At 39.1% G+C, this 13,182-nt stretch overlaps 1 protein-coding gene across 1 annotated transcript in view; it reads right to left on the bottom strand.

Annotated features, from left to right (window-relative positions):
- Positions 1–1,138: 1,138 nt before the first annotated feature.
- The window catches only part of CCSER2 (coiled-coil serine rich protein 2), a 419,884-nt gene continuing 407,840 nt past the window's right edge, over positions 1,139–13,182 (bottom strand). Inside the window, exon 12 of the mRNA XM_029244982.1 lies at positions 1,139–1,175. The gene's annotated coding sequence lies outside the window, so the exon portion shown is untranslated. The remainder of the gene's footprint in view (positions 1,176–13,182) is intronic.

The raw sequence follows: 13,182 nt of genomic DNA, 5'->3' as shown, positions 1-13,182 counted from the left end.
ATGCAAATACTTGTTGCCTGTAAAGATTTAGATTCAATATCTCTGAGGTTAGGCTTAGGAAATGACATTTTTTAGAAGGCCCTATGTGATTTGATAAGCAATCAAGATGAAGTAGCAGTGTTTTTTGTTTGTTGGATTTCACTATATTATATTCCTACTAATGTCTTACATAATAAATTCAGCTATACATTAAGAGCCCTTTCTTGAATCTGCACAATAGTCAAGAGGTCACTAAAAACTTCAAGATAGGTATGGATAACTGTGATTCCTGATTCTATGTGATTTCCTGAGAAGACTAGATAAGGGAAATTTAGTCTAGGAATAACCACTGTAGACAAAACCTAGTTCTGGGTCCTCAGGAGATCCTCTCCACTTATGATGGCTTATTGCTCTTTTTAGATATGTATAGGGAAACACAGGACACACTAGCCTGCCAGGGAACATCAGAAAAGGTTCCTTCAACAAACCCCTTCTGGAAGGGAACTGAGTATAAGTGATCTAGTGTATCGCAAGGACCCGAGGACCAGAAACATTGAAATCACCTGAGAGCTTGTTAGAAATGCAGAATCTTGGGCCCCACCCCAGACTTCTGAACCAAAATCTACCTTTAGCAAGATCTCCAGATAATTTGTATGTATATTCAAGCTTAAGATACTTCAGAAATGCAGACAGATTCTGCATCTCTAACAAGCTCCTCAATGATGCCAGTACTGCTGGTACTAGGCACACTTTGAATAGCAAGGGTCTATTTCAAAAGGAATATAAACAGAGGGAGGAAACCCTTAAAACCATTCAGGGATGCCCATACCTCCTACTGGCACCAAGGATGCTATGAGGGCTTAGGGTATTTCTGAAACTCGAGGAACACATCCCTCCCCCAATTTAACATAATATGGAAGGGCACCAAACACTGTCTTTGTCAGGCAACAGAGGCATTCAAATACCCACGAGATAAACACTGGGAACAATTAAAACTTCTCACCTTCTTTGTTGTTTCCTCTATGCAAGACAGTCTGCTCCTGTCTGTATAACTCAAATTCATAAACTCTCCTCTGCAAATTTTCATGGGCAGCCTGTAGACTCCTGCCTTTTCCCGCCTTTCATTTCTATAATTCAGTTGTCTATTATCTTAAGCAGCCACGACTGGGGATGGAATCCACAGAGAACATATTTCGCTGTTGAAATGAGCAAGATATTTCCAGTTAGTTTTTAAAGATTTAGTGCTCACACACAGGCAACATTCACATAGAAAACATCTCTGCCTGGTTGATCTCAGGTCTGCCCATTTGGGCCTCATTTCTGAAAGTCAAGCTAGTATGGAGGGGAGGCAGAGCAGAACTTAGACCTTCTCCAAGGCAAGGGCAGGGTGGAAGTGGTTCGTTCAGTGGTCATAGTCATCACATCTTGCCAAAGCTCCCCAGTCACTCTTGGTAGAGACAAAGCTCATCTGTCATAGATTCTTCAGGAAGGGCTCTGAGTACGGTATCCCCTGAGTTTTTGAATACACTCATCCCTTGGTATCCACAGGTCCTGGAACAAATCCCCCATGGATACCAAATTCTATGGATGCTCAAGCACCTTTTATAAAATGGTGTAGTATTTGCAAATACTACATAGTCTATGCACATCTTCCCATATACTTTAAATTATCTCTAGATTACTTATAATACCTAATACAATGTATGTGCTATATAAATAGTTACCGGTGTGCCACAAATTCAAGTTTTGGTTTTAGGAACTTTTTGGATTTTTTTTTTCTTCCAAATATTTTTGATCCTCGATTGAATCCACAGATGCAGAACCAGCACATAGGGAGGGCCAACTGTATTAAAACTGTTTTTTGTAATTCTGATATATGAAGAACAGTTTGTCTGGACATAAAGTCCTTGGCTATCACTTTTTTTCCTTGAGTTGTTTAAAAATGATGCTCCTCTTTGTTCTTGCTTTGTAGGTTGATGGAAAGAAGTTTGATGCCACACTGTTTCTCTTTCCTTTGTCAGCAAATGATTTTTTTGCCTGGAGGCCAGAGGTTTTTTGGTTTTTTTTCTTTATTTTTAAAGATTAAAAGTTTCACCAGGATATGTGCCAGAGCTGTTGGTTACTGGTCAATTTTCCAAACTTACAGTGTAACATTTTGATATATAGATACAGATCATTTTTTTATTTACAGATTTTTTTTTGGATTACAATTTTAGGTATTGGTTTCATTCTATATTTTGTTTTTCTTCTTCAGAGATTCCAATAATAGGTGTTCTGGATCTTCTTTACCTATCTTTTATAACTTGTTTTTCAGATTCTTCTACCCTCTTTCTTAATTGTATTTACTTCTTTTTTTTTCTGTTTTATTACTTCAGTCCACTATCCTTTGGGCACCTATAATTTCGTCTTCATGCATCCGATTATTTGTCCTTTTACTTCAAATTCTTTCCTGATTTGATCACATGTCATTTCATCTTGTTCTTTTAATTTTTTTGTTCATTTCTCTTGGGAGTTTTTATTTTTGAATCAAAGTTGTAAATTTTGAATCAAGGTGTTCTTTATTTGCAAGTGTTTTTTTAGTAGTATTTAATTCCTACCATTTTCCTGTTTCATTTTCATTTTAGGCAAATGTTTTCATTAGCTAAATAAGTTGATTCTTATTTTCAATTTCTATTTAGAGTTGTTTTGTGTGGCCCTTTAATTTTGATTTGATTTCCTTTAATTTTAAAATGTCTTCCATTTTTCTAGATTAGCAGTTGATTTCCTTTCATTTTAAAATGTCTTCTCTTTTTCCAGATTAGCAGTTGACCTCCTTCTATGTAGGAAGGTTAAAACTTTTGGATTAGTCTGCTGGGTTTCTTAGTTGAACAGTATCCTTCTCTCTTGCTACAGAGGGTACAATTTACTTGGGGATAGAATCATAAATAGAGAAAGTTGGAGTATCTTCCAATTCATCAGTCCTCTTTTGTTTGTATAGTATTGTTTATTTCTTCTACCTGCTTCCTTCCTCATCTTTGCCACGAAGCCACCCAGAGACACCCATCTTTTTCAAGACAACTGCAGAAATGGAGCCTTCCCTGGACTGCTGCTCTAGTTTTGCACATTTTTGAGTCTGTTTATTTCAAGTCTTCAGTAACTGTGTTCCAACTTAAGAGAACTCGGACCTGTTCTGGTATTTTCCCACTTTGTTTAGTCTCTCCCCAACTGTCCACACTGACTTGCACTCCAGAGCAAGATCTGCTGTGGGTGTTTATTTCCCCATTTACATTTACCTTTAATTCTAGCTCTGGATTGCATTTTAAAATAATTCATGGGTCAAAGGAGACATCAGAATGGGAAATTAGTATTTTGAACTGAATGATTACGAAAATACAACATATCAAAAGTTATTGGAATGCAACTAAGGCAGTATCGAAGGGGACATTTACACCACTAAATACTGATATTTTAGAAAGAAGAAAATTTTCAGTTCAATGACCACGGCTTATCTCTTAACAAATTAGAAAAAAAATAAAAAGAACAAATAAAGACAAAGTAAGCACAAGGAAGGAAACAGTAAAAATTAGATTGAAATTGATGAAATAGAACAGAAGAACAATAGAGAAAAATCAATGAAACCACATCCAGAATATATAAAGAAGTCTAAAACAATAAAAAATAATTTTAAAAATTCAAAATGGATGAAACATTTGAATGGATATATCACCAAAAAAGATACATGATGGTAAATAAGTGCATACGCATCAGTCAAGGGTTATTAGATGAACATCATTAGACATTAGGGAAATGCAAATTAAAACTACAAATAGAACTACCATATGACCCAGCAATCCCACTACTGGGCATATACCCTGAGAAAACCAGAATTCAAAAGGAGTCATGTACCAGAATGTTCATTGCAGCTCTATTTACAATAGCCAGGAGATGGAAACAACCTAAGTGCCCATCATCGGATGAATGGATAAAGAAGATGTGGCACATATATACAATGGAATATTACTCAGCCATAAAAAGAAACGAAATTGAACTATTTGTAATGAGGTGGATAGACCTAGAGTCTGTCATACAGAGTGAAGTAAGTCAGAAAGAAAAAGACAAATACCGTATGCTAACACATATATATGGAATTTAAGAAAAAAAAAATGTCATGAAGAACCTAGGGGTAAAGACAGGAATAAAGATACAGACCTACTGGAGAACGGACTTGAGGATATGGGGAGGGGGAAGGGTGAGCTGTGACAGGGCAAGAGAGAGGCATGGACATATACACACTAACAAACGTAAGGTAGATAGCTAGTGGGAAGCAGCCGCATGGCACAGGGATATTGGCTGGGTGCTTTGTGACCGCCTGGAGGGGTGGGATAGGGAGGGTGGGAGGGAGGGAGACGCAAGAGGGAAGAGATATGGGAACATATGTATATGTATAACTGATTCACTTTGTTATAAAGCAGAAACTAACACACCATTGTAAAGCAATTATACCCCAATAAAGATGTTAAAAAAAAAAAACACAATGAGATTCCACTATCCACTATTAGAAACTTGAAAATTAAGAGTGGCCATACCAATTCTTTCAAGGATGTGGAGCAAGTGGAACTCTCATCCACTGCTGAAAGGAATGGAAAATGATACAAACACTTTGTAAAACAGTCTGACACTTTTATAAAAAGTTAAAAATACATCTACTATATGATGCAACCATTCCACTCCTAAGTGTGTACCCAAGAGAAATTAAAGCATATGCCCATTTAAAGATCTGTTCATTAACGTTAGTAATAGTTTTGTTTGTAGTAGCCACTGACGGAAAACAACACAAATGTCCATCAACAAGATAAAGAAATTGCTGTATGTCCATATGATGGAACACTGCTCAACAATAAAAATGGGAGAAAAAACTACTAATACATACAACATGTTTGAATCTCAAAACAATGACGGTGAGTGAAAGAAGCCAGACAAGAAAGAGTGCGTTCTATATGATTCCATTTGTATTAAATTCCAGAAAATGCAGACTAATTTACAATAACAGGAAGCAGATCAGTGATTGCCTGGGGATGGAGGGTTAGAGAGCTGGAGGGTACAATTACGAATAGGCACAAAGTAATTTTTGAGGGTGATGGATATGTTCATTATCTTGATGGCAAAATGGTTTCTCGACGGTTTCATGGGTGTACACATCTGTTAAACTTATCAAATGATATACTCTTTATATGTGCAGTTTATTATAAATCAACTCACCTCAATAAAGCCACAGAAAAGTTTGAAAATGTAGTACCACTCACACTGATGTTGTAAATATAAATAAAAGAGGTGACTTAAGTGGGGACATAACTCTGTGTGCTGGGACAAGTGAATCTGTACCTACAGTGATGTAGCATAAGTACCTAAAAAATAAAATATGACCAGAAAATACAATAATGAATATCTGAAAATGGAGATTGATGGAACCAACCACTTTATTAACTCCTAGTCCTTAGTGTGCTGTTCTACCTCTGGAAATAGGTTTTGGATTTGTGGGTAGTAAACACACATACATACACCCATACACCATATAAATTCCTAACTTTTTTTGACAAAGGATACAGACCTTAACAGAAGCGTGAAGCATGGCAGGGGCCCAGGCAGAAACAGGCCCAGCCTGTCATTTTGGGCTCTTCTCTTGTTCCTGGGGCCCAAGTCTCCAGTGAACCCTGCAAGTCAGGTAGGACCCAGCCAGAAGTACAAGAAAGCCAATTTTTTCTTTTTTCTTTCTTTTGTTTTTTTCTGTGGATATTACCAATCTGGACAAATATACACTTAGAACCTTTTCCCTTTTTTGAAGAGAATGTTTACAAATACGACACTCTCCTGGTTCATGGACCAAATTAAGCAAGGCTCATGATTGAAAGGCCACATCCCCATCATCGACAGAAAGAGGAATCGTGCCAGCTGTCCCTGGCACTGCCTTCCTCCTGCTCCCCTGGAGCCCAGAAAAACCATGCTGCTACTGTAAGAAAACCTTAGCTAGTAGTGACATGAAGTCATCAAAGCTTGTGGTTCATTTTCAAAGATGCAATGTCTTTCTGGAAAAATTAATAAAAATAATGTTAGTGTCCCCAAATTAATTCACTCACTTAAGTTATGTAAGAGACCAAGAGAGGCATTTTTCAAAGCTGTATTTCACACAAGGAAAAAAGGTACAAGCTACACTATCTATTGATAAAACTCTTGTGATTCACACAGAACTAATGCCAAATATTCTGCTCAGAACAGGCTTTGGTGAATTCTCTGTAGCAAATAACACCACGTATGATAGTAGACATGTTTCTTTACTATTGGATGAAACTGCTGACTTGCAAAGAATGAATCAGTTCTTGGCATACATGTGTAGTATTTATCAAGGAGGAATGATAAATATTTATGCTCTTTTGAAGAGAGAGTTGTTTCAGTAAAGTGACTATTTTTGGAGGTACAATTATGGCTAGAAAAGCTGTCGTGGAATTAGTATTGTGGAATTCAAAAATACAAGTCTTCCTTCCTTAAAAAAATTAGAAAATAAAGTGGTGAACCCCCCCATCTCTGATCAAAAAAAAAAAAATGAAATTTTAAAAAGCAAGTTTCCCTTTTAAGCAGAAAACCGGCTTCTATAGCAGGGAAACTGTAAAGGGTCTAAAGTACTTTGTTTGTTCAGGCCTCATGTTATAAACTGTTTTTCTTTGCAGATAAGAAAAACTAAGAATTCAGAATATTCATGATCCAGGAAGCTAAACCAAAACCTGTCTGTGAACTAATCAAGTTGACACAAATGTGTAAGACTCAAATGTGATTCTGTTCAGTCGTAAGTGACAAATTCCCCAGGTTGTGTTTTCCTGTCATTCAATATAAAGAGATAAGTATTTTCTCGTCAGTTTTACTAATTAAGACTGTTACATCTACAGCACAATCTTTATCCTCTGGTCTTGAGAGAATTGCAAGGAATCACAGAAATGTTTTCACGGGAAAAGAAGAATGTGAGCTCAGGAGGGCCTGTTCCCTTTATCTCCCCTACAATTCATACTGCAAAGCCATCACCAGTGTATTTTTCTGTCTTTCTTTACTCCAAAGGGTATATAAAGAGTGAGAGCAGATTCTGGTTTAGAGAAGAGCTATCAGAATCAATTATCTTCCTTTTGCCAAAGAGTTAAAAAAATAATTAAAAACACTCCTGACAGCATCACACCTAAATAAACTAGAAAGCAGGGTTTATTTAGGGTTTGAAATCCCACTGAAGTGCCGACGAGATACGCTGGCTCATGCAAGCATTTGCAATTAAACATCAATCCCCACTTTTCTATATTCTTAGAGATGAGTTGGGGTTTGTATTATTTCCTGATCTTGATTATTTATTGAAGAAAATATGGATTTGATCATTCCAACCCCTGAGCGAATGTCTTTTTAGCATTCTACATGAAGAAATGGGAACGATACATGATTCTCTTTTCCAAGGAGAAAGATGCACACACGTCTTCAAAATGAAAGATGTGATAAGAACCGTTTTTTCGTGGTACTGATAATGCCAGCAAAGACAACTGCTGTGACTTTAGGTGCCTGACTCAACTGGCATATCTCAGCGCTAGAGTCAGTTATCTCCAACACTATGAACCTAGCACGTCAGGGCTGAATAGAATGATATGCCCGGGAATTCCTAAGAAAATCAAAGCGTGGTGCAAGCCGCTTGATCAGCAAGTCTGACTCTCCCTAAAATATCTGAGTATCCCTTTTTTTTCAGAGGGGGAAACACCTAATGATGTCAATTTAAAAAATTACAACTAAATTCTATGGTATTATATGACAAAATACATTCTAGGGTTGAGTAAAAGCAACGAGTGGGTTAAGAATTCACTGACCACTCCTTTTCCAAATGAAAACCTGGAACCTCCCAGTATTTGAAAGCGCTTATTAAGAAGGCACAGGATTGCGGGATTCATTCATTCAACCAACTTATTGAGGCCCCACCATCTACCAGATCCATTTCAAGGCACTTGTAATACAATGGTGAACAAACAAATAAAAAACCCTACCCACATGCACCTTTCTTTCTGGTGTGTAGGTGGGAGGGGAGGATGGAGGGAAGACAAACAGCAAACAGTGAAAAACATAGTACATTGGAAGGTGATAATATCTGTGATGAAGAAAAAAAAAGCTGAGTAAGTTTACTACTTACTCAGGACCAGGAACGCCTGTCAAAGGAGGGTGGTGGGGAGGGTGGATGCAGGTTGCAATATGCAGATGGCCAACAGGCACATGAAAAGATGCTCAACATCACTAATCATTAAGGAAATGCAAATCAAAACCACAATGAGGTATCACCTCACACCTGCCAGAATGGCTATCATCAAAAAGAACACAAATAACAAATGTTGGCGAGGATGTGGAGAAAAGGGAACCCTCTTGCACTGTTGGTGGGAATGTAAATTGGTGCAGCCACTGTGGAAAACAATATAGAGATTTCTCAAAAAACTAAAAATAGAACTACCATACGATCCAGAAATTCCACTGCTGGGTATATATCCGAAAAAAACAATAACACTAATTCATGCACCCCCAAGTTCATAGCAGCATTATTTACAATTGCCAAGATACTGAAGCAACCTAAGTGCCATCAAGAGATGAGCGGACAAAGAAGATGTGGCGTGTATATACAATGGAATACTACTCAGTCATAAAAAAGAATGAAATTTTGCCATATACAGCAACATGGATGGACTTGGCATTATGCCATGTGAGATAAGTCAGGCAGAGAAGACAAATACTGCATGATATGACTTATAAGTGGAATCTAAAAAAATACAACACACTAGTGAATGTAACAAAAAAAAAGCAGACTCACAAATATAGAGAACAAACTAGTGGCTACCAGTGGGGAGACAGAAGAGGAGAGCGGCAATATAGGGGTAGGGGATTAAGAGGTACAAACTAGTAGCTGTAAAATAAGCTACAAGGATGTAGGGGAATATAACCAATACTTTCTAATAACTATAACCTTTAAAAATTGTGACTCACTATATTGTACACCTGTAACTTATATAATATTGTACAGCAACTAGACTTCAATGAAAGAAAAAAATAAAATAGGGTGATCTAAGCAGGCCATATTGAGATAGTGACAAATGAGTAAAGACCAGAAGGAGATAAGGAAGGTTAAGTATGCAGATAACTGGAGGAAAGCAGAGGAAGCAGCCAGTGTGGAGACTGGGAGGAGGTTGTTTGGGTGCTGGAGCTACCAGCGGGCTGCAGTGGAGCCACCGAGCATAAGGACCTCAGGGGATAAGTCTGAGAAGTCACTGAGGCTAGACCACACAGACCCTCATAAGAACATTGGCTTCCACTGTGAATGACATGAAGTATTTGCAGGGTTTTTGAAGACTGGCATTATCTGGTTTAGATATTCCATGAATAAGTTTCTGTACTGTGTTGAAAACTGATTATACAGGAGGAGCAGAGTAAGAAGCAGTTTGACAATTATTGTCATGATACAGAATGTAGATGAAATGCTGAAGGCTCCCCCCAAGGTGGTAACAGAGGAGGCCGTGAGAAGTGTTGAACCCTGGATGTGTTCTGAAGGTAGGGCCAACAGCATTTCTTTACAACATAGATGTCATGTGCATGAGAGAGAGAGAGAGGAACGATGACGGCTCAAGTCTTCGTTTGCTGAGCAACTAGAAGACCAGATTTGCCATAAACTGAGATGTGGAAGATTACAGATGGGGCAGGTGGAAAGAAGGAGCTCTGATTTGGAACCTGTTGTGTTTGAGAGGCTCAAGTGGAAATGCTGAGTAAACTGCATAAGTGAATCTGCACTTATCCGAGGAGGTCAGGAAATGAGGAGGAACCAGTTACGGAGACTGAGAAGAATAACCAGTGAGGTAGAAGAACCATCAAGTCGTTTGGCATCCCAGAAGCCAAGTGAAGTAAGTTGTAAGAAAAAGAATGGGGGTGATCAGTACAATGTGGAAAATGAAACTATGCTTCAATCCCTATTTCTGTAGACCAGACTCTGATAGTATGCTTACCTCACACTGGCCCTTGCTTCAGGAAACAGGGCCCTGACTCACTACCCCTAACCAGAAGTAAGGGCCAGATCTGCAGGGATGAATCATGTAGCTCTAGGTACAGCAGCTCCCTCTTATATGAGCTTTCCCTGTCTGTGGTTTCAATCACACACGATCAACAGCAGTCCCAAAATATTAAATGAAAAATTCCAGGAAAAAAAATTCATAAGTTTTAAATTGTGCCCTGTTCTAAACAGCACGATGAAGTCTCATCCCATTCGCCCCACTCTGTCCTGCCTGAAATGGGAAGCATCCCTTGTTGAGCGTCTCCTGCCAGTTAGTCTCTTAGTAGCCGTCTCAGTTATCAGATTGACAGTCGCAGTATTGCAGGGCTTGTGTTCATGTCACCCTTATTTTACTTAATAATGGCCCGAAAGTACAAGAGTTGTGATGCTGGCAGTTCAGATATGCCAAAGAGAAGCCATAGAGTCCTTCCTTTCACTGAAAAGGGAAAGTCGTTGACTTAGTAAGGGAAGAAAAAAAATTCATATGCTGAGGTTGCTAAGATCTACTGTAAGAACAAATATTCTATTGTGAAATTATGAAGAAGGAAAAAGAAATTTGTGCTAGTTTTGCTGTTGCACTTCAAACTGCAAAAGTTATAGCCACAGTGTACGATAAGGGCATTAAGTTTGTACCATAAGATATTTTGAGAGAGAGAGAGAGAGACCACATTCACATAATTTTTATTACAGTATATTGTTATCATTCTTCTATATTATAATTAGTTATTGTTCCTAATCACTTATTGTGCCTAATTTATAAATTAAACTTTATCATGTATGTATAGGAAAATATATAGCATATATAATAGGGTCCAGCACTATCCAAGGTTTCAGGCATCCACTGGGGGTCTTGGAATGTATCCTCATGGATGAGGAGGACTGCTGTACTCCATCCACACAACTTCAGGGATGAGCCAGGCCTACAGTCACATTCATTCAGATACTAAATACAAGGTATTGGAACTCCCTTTACACAGTATATTACAATGCTGGCCATCTGTTTAGAGAGGAAAATTGCAGAGCTGGTTTATTTCCATAATCCTAGCCCTGATTCCCTCTCTTTCCCCACTGACCATGTCACTGAGTTCAACACATCCCACATCAAATCCACTTAAGTGGTACCTCGTAAGCAGGGCAGTCCTTAGCTCTTCATCTCACTAGTCCCAGCGCAACAGATTCTCAATGAGTAGTCTGTCAAATTGAACTGAACTGAGACTTTATCATATTGCCCTCTACTGCTATGGCAAAGGGAAAAACAGTTGTACAGGAGGAATGTGCATTCCTTAAATAACCTTTAATGGTGACAGTAAATGTTGCCTTCTGTCATGGCCTCTGATCAGTGAGGTTTCCAATATACAGGCAACCAACTCAGGAAACGCAGAAATGCCCCTTGAGGCAGGCCAGCATTCCCGCTATGGTGAGAGCTCACTCAGAGCCACTGGCTCCTTGACAACAGGGAATGTCAGTTTCACCTGGAAATTTTTTTAAGTATTTATTTATTTAAACATTAAAAAAAATTTTTTTATGTTATTATTTTAACTTAAATTTATTTATTTATTTTTGGCTGCACTGGGTCTTTGTTGCTGTGCATGGGCTTTCTCTAGTTGTGGCAAGTAGGGGTTACTCTTCATTGCAGTGCGTGGGCTTCTCATCACCGTGGCTTCCCTTGTTGCGGAGCACAGGCTCTAGATGCATGGGCTTCAGTAGTTGTGGCATGTGCACTCAGTAGTTGTGGCTCGTGGGCTCAGTAGTTGTGGCTCGTGGGCTCTAGAGCGCAGGCTCAGTAGTTGTGGCGCACGGGCTTAGCTGCTCCGCAGCATGTGGGATCTTCCCGGACCAGGGCTCGAACCTGTGTTCCCTGCATTGGCAGGCAGATTCTTAACCACAGCTCCACCAGGGAAGTCCCTCACCTGGAAACTTAAAAGGAAGCAGCCACATAGCCAAGAATGAAGCCTTTCACACATACTAGGCTCCACTTTGGCTGAGTCATCACACTGAAGTCACGATGGGGCCATGTTCCTTAAGGCCTGGAAGTGTGACTCACTCTCAATTCCAAAACTTACTTTCACTTTCATGGAGTAGCACGAGGACACCACGGAGTGCAGCTGATTGCAAATATATCAGCCTCAATCATCTAAGAGAGGCAATTCAAACCTCTGATTTAAAGACACTGCTGTAAATGTCATTTGCATAGAACAGAAGGAACCGCCTTCATCTCATCCCTAGCAAAACCCAAGGAGCAAAATCAGGGTTATAAAAATTGTTGCATAGAGGATGGCTGAATTCTGACTTAGTAAAAGGTTCTAGCAAAGGCAAAGAGGAGACAGGGCCATAGTAAAGAAAAATATCACTTGGGTTACTCCCAACTAATAGGATCATATAAGAATGAAATGGAGAATAAACGTACTGTGATGTTGACGGATTATGATGAGAATTGAGTTAAGGAAAAATAAGTGCTTTAAATCATCCAATTCTCTAAATAACATTGGAAACCAGGGACCTGGCTGTGTTCAAGCTTATCTGCACGAAATCTGAAAAATGTTGCCAAGGTCACCAACTGCAATTTCACAATGACATGATGGGGCCCCCAAAGCAATTCTGAAGACAGCTTGTCCCCTTGCAGAGATAACAGACTCAGACACAATCCAGTTTCCTTCAAAGGGTCAATTCAGGGGTCACAGCCAATATTAAGTTTGTAATTGTTGTAATTTCACCTTCAGCTGGCAGACAGCATCGAGTCAGAGGAGGCACTCCCAAAAAGGAGCAATTGTCTCTATAAATTGATTGCCATTAATACAGCTTATGGGGAAGGTGACCATCCCTTTGTTCTTTCCCAAGTTCTAATTTTGTGCTACCAAAAGTAGCAAATCACAAAATTTAAGAGAATCTAAGTGATGACCATGTAGCCACAACTTTGAGATCCTATAACTACCAACCAAAAGACCCACTCAGAGCAACATCTCATCTTCTCATCCAAGAGCACTCAGAGAAGCATGTTGGTGTGTGCACTGCCTGGGCAACTCTTGCTGTTTGAGAGAGAGGTGCTTAGACTCTTGCCCATGCTCTGCAGAAGCAGAACAAAGCTGCTAGTCCTCATATGTCCTCGCGGTTAGGCTGGGAAGCTGTAG

The sequence above is a fragment of the Monodon monoceros genome, unplaced genomic scaffold (assembly GCF_005190385.1).
Source record: "Monodon monoceros isolate NGI ecotype Baffin Bay Population unplaced genomic scaffold, NGI_Narwhal_1 Super_Scaffold_4, whole genome shotgun sequence".
NCBI classification, from domain to species: Eukaryota; Metazoa; Chordata; class Mammalia; order Artiodactyla; family Monodontidae; genus Monodon; species Monodon monoceros.
Note: the sequence above shows the minus strand (reverse complement) of the source record. Positions and strands in the feature narration are given on the sequence as shown.